At 45.5% G+C, this 10,140-nt stretch overlaps 1 long non-coding RNA gene across 1 annotated transcript; it reads left to right on the top strand.

Annotated features, from left to right (window-relative positions):
- Positions 1-6,105: 6,105 nt before the first annotated feature.
- Positions 6,106-9,880, top strand: LOC118362089 (uncharacterized). The gene is made up of 3 exons (XR_004821147.1): positions 6,106-6,821; positions 6,925-7,008; positions 9,067-9,880. It is a non-coding gene; the product is annotated as an uncharacterized LOC118362089 (long non-coding RNA).
- The last annotated feature ends 260 nt before the right edge of the window (positions 9,881-10,140 follow it).

Below are 10,140 nucleotides of genomic sequence, written 5' to 3'. Positions count from 1 at the left end.
TACCTAGGTGTCTGGTTAGACTGCAAACTCTCCTTCCAGACCCATATCAAACATCTCCAATCGAAAATCAAATCAAGAGTCGGCTTTCTATTCCACAACAAAGCCTCCTTCACTCACGCTGCCAAGCTTACCCTAGTAAAACTGACTATCCTACCGATCCTCGACTTCGGCGATGTCATCTACAAAATTGCTCCCAACACTCTACTCAGCAAACTGGATGCAGTTTATCACAGTGCCATCCGTCTTGTCACTAAAGCACCTTATACTACCCACCACTGCGACTTGTATGCTCTAGTCGGCTGGCCCTCGCTACATATTCGTCGCCAGACCCACTGGCTCCAGGTCATCTACAAGTCCATGCTAGGTAAAGCTCCGCCTTATCTCAGTTCACTGGTCACGATGGCAACACCCATCCGTAGCACGCGCTCCAGCTGTTGTATCTCACTGATCATCCCTAAAGCCAACACCTCATTCGGCCGCCTTTCGTTCCAGTACTCTGCTGCCTGTGACTGGAACGAATTGCAAAATCGCTGAAGTTGGAGACTTTTATCTCCCTCACCAACTTCAAACATCAGCTATCTGAGCAGCTAACCGATCGCTGCAGCTGTACATAATCTATTGGTAAATAGCCCACCCATTTTCACCTACCTCAACCCCACAGTTTTTATTTATTTACTTTTCTGCTCTTTTGCACACCAATATCTCTACCTGTACATGATCATCTGATCATTTATCACTCCAGTGTTAATCTGCAATATTGTAATTATTTGCCTACCTCCTCATGCCTTTTGCACACATTGTATATAGACTCCCCTTTTTTCTACTGTGTTATTGACTTGTTAATTGTTTACTCCATGTGTAACTCTGTGTTGTCTGTTCACACTGCTATGCTTTATCTTGACCAGGTCGCAGTTGCAAATGAGAACTTGTTCTCAACTAGCCTACCTGGTTAAATAAAGGTGAAATAAATAAAAAAAATAAGAAAAAAAAATATCAGCTGATGTACGAATGGCTATATGAATACATTTGATTTGATTTGACCTCCGCCTCTGCGGGATGCGCGGGGGATATGGTCCCTAGTGTAACCAGGAGGAGAGGCCTCATTTAACACAGTAAATTCATCAGGCTTAAGCCATGTGTCTCAGTCAGGCCAATCAAATCAAGATTATGATCAGTGATTAGTTAATTGACTATAACTGCCTTGGAGGTGAGGGATCTAACATTAAGTGGCCCTTTTTTGAGATGTGAGATATCACAATCTCTTTCAATAATGACAGGAATGGAGGTCTTTCTTCCAGTGAGGTTGCTCGAGCGAACACTGCCATGTTTAGTTTTGCCCAACCTAGATCGAGGCACAGACACAGACTCAATAGGTAAGCTGACTACACTGACTGTGCTGGTGGCAGACTCCACTAAGCTGGTGTAACAGATGTAAATCGTACTCTCCTTGCGTTGTGTTTTGTCCAAGTAAATCACACCAGCCAGTGGTCCCAGTTGAACATAATTTATTTCTGTTGCTGTTGTTAAATAGGAAACAGCACGTTCATTTTGCAGGGCTTAACGGTGTTGATGGCTGTCGATGGCAAAACCTGTAGCATGAAGACAACCCTGTTAGCAGTTGATTGGTTGGGACACAAGAAGGCAATGGGCCATCTTAATAAAATGATCAGTGACGACCAGAACATCCAAGGACTTGTTGTTGGAGTCTTCAGCAGACAAGAAGTCCACACACACAAACTCGAGGGGCTCAGTCGTGATGATGTTCTCCAGTGGAGCTCTGGCCTCTGGCTCGGGGGCCTTACTGAACACATACCTCTTGCAGGTCTTGACATACTCTCTCACATCCGACTCCAGACCATGCCAGAAGAACCTCTGTCTCGTCAAGTTCAACGTCCGCTGTTGCCCCTGATGACCGGCTTCATCGTGGACACCCTTCAAAACTGTCACCCTCATTGAGGTGGGTTCTACATACTGGTACATCTTCTTCTTTGACAGCAAACTTTTTGGTATATAGTACACCCATTTTCAGAGTGAGCTTCTCCCAGGTCTTCAGAATCCGCAGAGCCTCGATTGGTTCATGGCCACGTTCCCTCCTAAAAGGGTAGAAGTAGAAGACAACTCTGGCGAGTGCGTCATCCTGGCGCTGCTTTGATATCAGGTCGTCACGGGACAGCACTCTCACATCTGACATCTCAGATGGCACCAGTGACTGAGTGAGCTGAGGCAGTAGCAGCGCACAGTTCTGTAGACCAATCTCCCCTTGCGACCTCAGGACTGCTGACACCGCTCCCTTTGACAGTGAACCAGGAGAAGGATAGGAGGTAGTTTGGCAGTCCATGAAAATTTCACAGGCATCTGCCTCAATTGATGGGGAGCAGCTTACGAGGTCGAATGGGTGATTCGAACAGCGGAACACATCTTGCAACTTCTCAGCATGTACTCCCGCAGCTTCTTCCAGCAAGGCCTTGTATGGAACCCTTGTGATGCGATGGAGAGTGCCCGGCTGCACAAATGGCTGTCTACTGAGTGCATCAGCAATGACATTTATGGGACCGGGGATGTACTTGATGTCAAACACGAATGGAGCAGGTTTAGCAACCCATCTCTGTTCACAGGCCTTCAATTTGGGCTTGGACAGGATGTATGTTTATGGGTTGTTTTCTGTCCGTACAGTAAAAGGCTTGCCCCTTAGCCAATGACTAAACTTCTCACAGACGGCCCAGCGTAAAGCAAAAAACTCTAACCTATGGGCAGGATACTTTGACTGTGCATAAGTAAGTGATTTGCTAGCGAATGCTACGGGTCTGGCCCCAGACTCATCCTCTGGCACCTGGGAGAGGACAGCACCCAATCCATTTCTAGATGCATCTACAGACAGCAAAAAAGGTCTCTAAAATCAGGGTGGGCTAGCATGACCTGATTGTGGAGAGCTTGTTTCAACTGACTAAAGGCCTGTTTGCACTCACCAGTCCAGTCTGCTGCTGTGAGTTTCCTATGGATTCCTCTTTTCCTCTTGCCTTTCCCATGGTGTGTTGCCTTCGTCCCAGTTGTCAGCCCATGCAGCGGCTTAGCGATGGTGGAGCACCCCTCAATGAACTGCTGGTAATAGACTATCATTCCGAGAAAGGACCGAATCTTCCCCTGGGAGGGCACGTCCGTGTTATCCTCCATGAGATCCTTCTCTGTAATCCCTGCAATAGCCTTCACTTTTTCTGGGTCTGTGGCCACACCTCCTTCACTGATGACATCCCCTGAGAACCGCACTGACCTCTTCATGAAATGGCATTTCTTTGGAGAAAATGTCAGATTATGGGTTTTGAGACACTCAAAAACTGACTCCAAGCGTTGCATTCCAAGTTCTTCAGTCGGGGCAAAAAACAGCACATCATCCAGGTAGCATAGAAGGCTAGAAAAATGTTGATACCCAAAAATGCTCAACATCATCCTCATGAATGTAGCTGGGCTGTTGCATAGTCCTTTTGTGGAAGACGGTTATATTCATATAACCCAAAAGGAGAAGTGAAGGCTGCAAACTTCTTGTCGCCTTCATGCACCTCCACATTGTAGTAGCCTGAGGTCAAATCCATTGTAGAGAAGAAGGCATTGCCACCCAGGGCCGCCAGAGCATCAGCTTGGTGAGGTAGAGGGTGAGCATCCTTTACGGTGCGAGCATTGAGCCATCGGAAGTCTGTACACAGTCTCAGATCGCCAGACTTCTTCCAGACCAGCACGAGCGACATCTTCTCCCAGAAGTCATCGGTCGTCTTCAGCTCCCTGATGAGGTGTTTTATCACGTTGCTGCCTAGGATGAGCTCATCACGTTGGCCTTCCACTACTAGAACAGGGACAGAAACACTGCTGCCATACACGGACAGATTCAATTCACACACACCTACAGGCTTGGTCTTCAAACCCCCGCAGCCAACCAATACCACTTCATGAGGGAGCCACTCTTGAGCACCCCTGCTTTCTCAAGGCGTCTGGCGCACCACTGTTGAGCTCAATGTGCATGCCATACAACCGCTGTCAATCATAGCGCACACCTCTATAACATCCCCCAGTAACACACTAATATAGAAGAGTTCATCGTTGTGGAGCACTCTCTGTGCATTTTGCATAATGACTTTTTCGTTCGACTTGACTCCATCACAAACACTTGAATATATCGACTCTAAATCTACACCACTATCTGATTGGGGCACCTCACAAGGCCTAGCACCCCCCCCCATCCCATGCGGGCCAGCTAGTTTTCCTGCTGCTGTGTCGTGTTGCTTTTCGATGGAGCGACGGGAGTTACCGATGAAGTGCGAGGACATTCTTGACGTGTGTGCCCAGCTGCATAACAGAGGAAGCAGAGGTGGTGTGAATAACAATGATCCATTGTGCTGTGATTCGCATCCCCACACACTTTGCATTGCAAAGACGGGTTCTCCCTTCTCCGGGGGGCCTCCTCTGGAAACGGTTATCATAGCCGCCTACAGGTTGCTGTGGCCTCTGCTCCAAGACCCATTCAAGCATGGCAATCACACGATCCAATGCCTCGGATGAGCCATTTGTGGGCTGCTGCAAGGGGTCCGGGCAGTTTGCAACAGCCGACACTGGCCTACTTACTTCCTGCGTCAGTGTGGTGACCAGTGGGGCCAGCCGCAAGGGACGTGGAGCCTTGCACTTCCTCTGGTACTCCTCCAGCCTGCCATGGACCTCCGCAGCCGTCCAGTCATGCAATGGTTTGCACATTAATATCAATGACAGCTTTGAGTTCGGACAGTGCTTGATGAACATGACAGTCAGAACACGTGATGGATTGTCTAGCTCCTTGTTCTGCCTCTTCAAACAGTCCTCTGCCACGTCTATGGCCCTGTTCAGTCTGATCCAGTAATCAAAAAGGAGTCTCCCCTTCCATTGGCAAAGTAGAATAAACATCAGCTAGGGGCATGTCAGAGTTGATTGTGTTGCTAAAGTGATGCTTCAGAATGACAAAAAAAACGTCCAGGGCCCTGGCTTAAGTCAACTGGGTTACTGCGTAGGCTTACTCTCACCACGTTACGTGCCCGCCCTGTCAGCTTACCCAAAACTTAATCTGACCTCTCCTGCCCCCTATAGCCCTTCTTCTGCATGGTCTCCTCCCACTCATGCACTGTTCATTCCTCTAAACCATCCCCCCTGAAACACACTGGTTCTCTGACATCATTTTCACCACTACATTTAGACTAGAGCTGGCCCCAACCTTGGTACCACCAACATAATCAACCTTCTGTCCCTCCCCATATCCTTTGATTCCAAACAAGAGGCAATATTGTCACCTATGGAGTCCAGACACATCCTCCTTCCTAGGACTAGGTAAAACTGACTTGAATGCACTGAGTTGAGGTAACTCTCAATCATGTGGAAAGCGCACACTTGCCTGTGTAGTTGGCCTGGCCAGAGGTGTGTAACTGGAGAAATAGCTGCCCCCCTACCCACTGGCGGTGAAGGGTTAAACATGAGAACTCCCCTACCTCTCCCAAAGCGTTCCATTAAACCAAAAAAATCAAAATGATTTTTATTTTTTAATAAATATGTAGCTATATATTTTTTTTTTTACATGTAAATATTAAGTTTGTTTTTATCGCAATCAATATGAACACTTCTAAAAAAAATCAGCTTGAACATAATGCACTGAAAATAACAGTTCAGTAGTAGTTGTCTAACAAGACCAAGAATCAACACAGAAAAGTAACAAGAAACGCCTTCATAAATAGTTGTCGCCACCGTGTGGTAGAAAATGGCATCGCCCTCACGTTAATTGACTTCGGAAGGTTACTAGCATAACAGCACAACTAAATCATAGGCGGAAATCCCAGGGGGGACGGGGGGAACATGACCCCCCATCCTGGGAAAAATATGATTTGTCCCCAACAATGTATCAATGTAAACATAACTATGTAATTTCAATAATATTAATAATACGCAATGAAAGCACTTGTGCTGATTATAGACACTTAATAGCGCGTTTTAAAGTTTCAAAAGATTGTGAGGCAAAGGGTGGGGGGGACGTACAATGGTTTGATCCACTGCCAGTTCCTTAGCTGGCAAGGTAACAGAGTATCTACTGTCTGAAAGGCACTCAATGCACGTAACTGATGTGAGGTTAATCCAGTCAATCGTGACATAGCAATGTTTTTTTTTTGTTGGCAGGGTTCACACATACACTAGCTGAATTTCCAGAGCTAGCACGCAAACTAAAGCAAACATTAACTATCAAGCTAGCTAGTACCTATTCCATTTATGTGGCGTCGTCAAAGATGGAATCTTTGCAATTGTCAGTTTATTCCAAGATCAGCATGCAGCTGTAGTGCTTCAAAGTCTCTGTGATAAGGTTAGCGATAAACTGAACTACACTCTTCCTCTACCATTGCCTTAAATATATTTAATGGTCTCGTTGCAAAAGCTAAATTGTCGCTAGGGAACTTTTATTTTTTTCACCTTTATTTAACCAGATAGCAAAGATTATAGCAAACACCACATGGTGCTCGCTAGCTTTGCAAAATCAGCCATTGTTGGAAGCCAGCCAACATGAAACAAACTATATTAAAATTACAAAAGGTTTCAGTATATGTTGCGTAAATGGTGAACTCATACAGCTGTCAACTCATCACTGCAATCCGTTTCACATTTGCTAGCTACCTTTTAGATCGAAGCCCATATAGAATGATAGAAGATAAGATGATAGAAGCCCATCTCCTACTGTAAATATCCTACACACTGTGTAGCCAGCCAGGTAGAAAAATGGCAAAAAAAAAGGATGGACATCAGAGTATTTCAGTACACCAAAATGCAAAGTAAGAACCCTAGTAGCCTAATATCTCAAAGACTAGTTGATAAAATGTTCATAGGAAAGAAATGAAATGCTAATAGAAAAATGTTTCACAATGATGTCATTAGGCAGAGCAGGCAACAGATGGCACACAGATGGCAGAGCTGGGGACAGATAGGCAGGGACAGACTGGCAGAGACAAGGAGTCTCAGGTAAGTTTGTTGAGTCTTTGTTGGGCAACATTATGAAAGGTTCTCAATTTTTTTGACTTGTAAAATAGGGACATAATTGGGAAATGCCATGGATACACCCACTCTCAACTTAAACTGGTGACTGAACTAAGATTTGTTTAAGGCAATGGTATTGCTGTTGTGATTAATTGTGCAGTTTTGGGTACCGGTAGTTAGGAGTACGGCAAACACCGTATTTATTTTCTAGGAGACAGACTGTGAGTCAGTTAGGGTGGTGAAAGGGAACGAGCCAAGGAGAGAGACTTCAGAGGACAGTGTCACAGCCACGGCAGGACCAGGTGTCAACCTTGTTGCCTGCAGCACCAGTATAAGGGACAGTGGCACAGCATTATCCAGTTACCTCAGTGACGGCACAAAACCATATCAGCCACACCCATGATTTATAGAACCGCAAACTCTTGCCAACAGAGTGTTGACGTTTCAAGAGAGATGGTTTCGTGATTTCCCCTGGCTACATTATAATCCATCAATAAAAGGAGTGTTGTGTTCACAGTAGCCAAGGGTTTTCAAGCCAGCCATCTTTTGGCCAAAGGGCAGATGCTGCCTAATTAGTGCAGGATTTAGGAACTGGAGAAAAGCCATTGAATCAATCACTGCACATCAAAACAGCCAAACCCACCGCCACTTTGTAACTGTAACAGCACACCAGCTAAATCCAATCAGTGTCCAGTTATCCAGCGTGTGGGGTAAACAGCAGGTGGACGCAAGGCATTGCTTGATGACAATTGTTAGTTCGGTGCGGCATGTAGTAAGACAGGGACAAGCCTTTAGAAACCACACTGATGAGAGTGGGAATTTATACCAGCTTTTGAAACTTAGGGCAGAAGAGGATGATCCCAATTTACTGAAGTGGCTAACAGAGCGTACTACAATGTACACAGGCCCCAAAGCACAGAATGAAATTCTGAACATCATGGCCAATACAGTCATTCGAGGCGTAGCAGCTGAGATTAGGTCTCTTCCGATTGTACAATTTTCAGTAATTGTTGATTGTACTCAGATGTCTCTGGTGCTGAACAGGAGAGTGTCTGTCTGCGTTATGTTGACCATGACCTTGTCCCTCACAAGGATTTTATTGGGCTATATAGGGTGTCGGAGACAACAGGCGAGGGCATTGCGAAAGTGACAACTGATGTGTTTTTGAGGCTCAATTTGCCCATGTCTGGCTTACGTGGGCAGAGTTACAATGGTGCCTCAAAAATGGCAGGAAAATACACAGGTGCACAGGCAATTGTGAGGAGGCAGCAGCCATTAGCCCTCTATGTGCATTGTGGAGCACACTGTAAATCTGATTACACAGGCTGGCATTTCAGCCTCCCCACTGATCTGGGATTCCCTTTCTTGGGTCCATCAGTTAGGTGTCATGTATGGCCAGTCAGGAAAGTTTAAGAGCATGTTTGAATCAATTGCCACATTCAAAGATGCAAATCTGACCACCCTGAAACCCCTATGTCCAACAAGGTGGACTGTGTGGAATACTGCTATTAGAGCTGTGCTAGGGCAGTATGAGCAGGTACTACGCAGCCTAGAGGAGATGGGAAAAACGGCATCCAAGACAGCTTCAACTGCCAGTGGCTTATTCGAGCACTTCAGCAAAGGCTGTGTTGGGCCTCACACTTGCCTCTGCTGTTCTTGGAGAGCTCGAATGTGTAAATGTTTCACTGCAGAAAACTCAAGACTGTCCCTGGTATGCAGGCTGCAGTCGAGTGTGTGCGGTCATCTCTTAGGGGCAGGAGAAATGACGAACGCTACCTTGTACTGTATGAGAAAGCAACAACATTGATTGACTCTATTGAATCCATTGAGACGCACTCAAGACGATTTTCTGGCAAAGCAGTGGATCACTATAGGGCAGAATTGTTTCAAGTGTTGGATGGTGTGGAGGTTCAGTTTGGCAACCGTTTTGACCAGGACGGTCTAAACGCCCTGCAAAAGTTGGAAAGAGCGCTTCTCACAGGGGTGTTGAATGAGTCTCTAGATCAGTACCCAGAGCTGAACATAGATTCTCTTTCCGTGCAGATCCCTCTCTTTCACAACAAATACCCCCTGTAGCAGCAGTGGAGAGGCAGCAGAGGTCCTCAGGAGTCTTCCAGTGGAGGTGCGGGGGTTGTTTGACCAAGTTGAGGTGCTGATCAGAATTTTGTTTGTGGTGCCAGTGTCTTCATGTAAGGCTGAGAGGAGTTTCAGTGCACTCCGCAGGTTAAAGACTTGGCTACAGGCTAGCATGGGCCAAGAGAGACTGAACAGGGTAGTTGTCTGTAATGTACATAAAGACAGGCTGGACAGTCTCAAGAGGGAAAATATCTGCAGGCAATTTGTTGGATCCATTGAAACCCACAAACATATGTTTGGTTCTTTTGTTCAGTAGTGTGTATAGCAGTGGTTCTCAACCTTTTTTGGGGTACTGGAACCCCTGCATATTTTGAGGCAAGGCGGGCAAGGTTTTGAGCGGTCCTCAGGGACCTCCACCCCCTCTATATTGTATGTAAAGTTACTGGAAACCTTGTGGTACTGAATACATTCATTATACTTTTTTATTTCACAGACCCCTTGCAATTACACCAGGGACCCCTAAGGGGTACATGGACCCCTGTTTGAGAACCCCTGGTGTATAGTATGATATTTGTTATTTTGTTTAGTAGTTTTTAGTACATGACAGTACACTTACTAATGATTTATTTAATGTTAGTTTATTTACAATTGCATACTTTGTGTGACATACTTGTCCATAGCTGCTTTTTGAATAGTTGAGACACTGACTGAAGGATATTTTGTTTGATTTATTTGGGTTATTTATTGAAGTAGTTACTTTGCTTTTAGAACTGTACTTATTTTAATTTTTTTGTTCTTGTAAAGCTGTTGTAGTAGACTCAGGCCAGTGGCACATATTTAATGACTATATAAATGTATCAGAAAAAGTCAAATTAAAAGGTCAATTCAACATGGAGACCAACTTTGTGATGGTTCTCAATGGAGATTATTTTAGACGAGATCACACCATGTCCATTGTGTTTACGATAACTGCACCCATACAGTGTACAGTTCCATTGCCACCCACTGGCCTTTCTTGGTATTGCTGGTTGTAAGTACAAA

The sequence above is a fragment of the Oncorhynchus keta genome, chromosome 29 (genome assembly GCF_023373465.1).
Source record: "Oncorhynchus keta strain PuntledgeMale-10-30-2019 chromosome 29, Oket_V2, whole genome shotgun sequence".
NCBI lineage: Eukaryota > Metazoa > Chordata > Actinopteri > Salmoniformes > Salmonidae > Oncorhynchus > Oncorhynchus keta.
This window is presented reverse-complemented; position numbering and strand designations above follow the sequence as displayed.